This window comes from Theropithecus gelada, chromosome 5, assembly GCF_003255815.1.
Source record: "Theropithecus gelada isolate Dixy chromosome 5, Tgel_1.0, whole genome shotgun sequence".
In the NCBI taxonomy this organism is placed as follows: domain Eukaryota; kingdom Metazoa; phylum Chordata; class Mammalia; order Primates; family Cercopithecidae; genus Theropithecus; species Theropithecus gelada.
Genome location: NC_037672.1, coordinates 28,963,926 through 28,965,532, shown reverse-complemented (window position 1 = coordinate 28,965,532; position 1,607 = coordinate 28,963,926).

Here is a 1,607-nt window from a genome sequence, read left to right as displayed (position 1 = left end):
ATTTCTTTAGCAATAAAACACTCACATATTATTACTGAATAAGATGCCATTCCATCCATTTGTTAACCTGAGAGAAAAACTTAACATTTTTTAAATATATGCATGAAAAGATCAAGAATTTCAAGTTGGGAGCCAAAGCTCATATTTGTTCCCTACCTAATCTTCTTTATGAAGAATAAGATTTAAATATGTATTTAGGGTAGAATATAAAATCAGACACTAATTTTCTAAGATTAATTACATTTGAAAACAACTTTTGTTACAAATACAAATCAACATTTGTCGATTCATAACAAATAACCATTCATCATTGTATTTTCACATCATAGTCCCACCTGGAATTTATTTCATCCCTGGAGAATAGAATTTGGGAAAGTGTTATTCCACTTTCAGGAAGATTTTTTTTTTTTTTTTTTTTTTTTTTTTTTTTTTGAGACAGAGTCTCACTCTGTCACCCAGGCTGGAGTTCAGTGGCGGGATCTCAGCTCACTGCAAGCTCCACCTTCGAGGTTCACTCCATTCTCCTGCCTCAGCCTCCTGAGTTGCTGGGACTACAAGCACCTGCCACCGCGCCCAGCTACTTTTTTTTTTTTGTATTTTTAGTAGAGATGGGGTTTCACCGTGTTAGCCAGGATGGTCTTGATCTCCTGACCTTGTGATCCACCCGCCTCGGCCTCCCAAAGTGCTGGGATTACAGGTGTGAGGCACTGCTCCCAGCCAGGAAGATTTTTATACTGAGAAAAATGTTTTATACATCTATTAAAAATTATTTTTCCTCTCTGTGTTTCTATTTCTGCTTCCTTAGTATCCCTATAGTGGTATCCTAAAATGCAATAATTTAAGTAGATAGAAGACATCTTTTAAATTTTAATTATATTTGTACAACAAGATAAGGTCCTCCTTATTTCAATATCAATAGGTCTCAATATTTGATTCCAAATAACAGTTTCATACCCAAATCAATAAGTGGCTATTTTGTATATTCGGAATTCACCCCAACAATATAAATTTATTCTCAAATGTATATATTGAAAATGATAGAGAACAGTGGGAGATTTTTCTATCACATGAAATGTCCTAGTTCATTAATATGATCAATATGTTGTCTCAGTGGATATTTTCTTCCTATTACAATATACAGTGAAAATAGCCTATAACATTAATTTATCAAAATATATTCAAAGGTTGATTAGATATAATTGTGGCCTAGAGGTGCATGTTGGAGGGCAGACTTACATGTAAAATAAATAAATGGTGGAATGCATTTATACATCCATGTCAAATAAACCTAGAGAATAAACAGAATACTGGGCAATAGGAAACAGAGAGAGTTAGAGAAAGGGACAAGAAATATTAACCATGTAAAGTGTAACAAATTGGTTGTTCTAGGTTGTTTTCCTACTCTCACAACCTATATCAGATTAAACAATCAATTTTTATTGATTTCTCTTCCTAAACATTTTCAAATCAGTCTCTACCTTTCCCATATACCATTTGCCAAATATAAGTTTTCCTGAACTTGCCACCTCTTTTTTTTTTTTTTTTTTTTTTTTTTTTGACGGGGTTTTGCTTTGTCCCCCCGGCTGGGGTGCAGTGGCCAGGTCTCC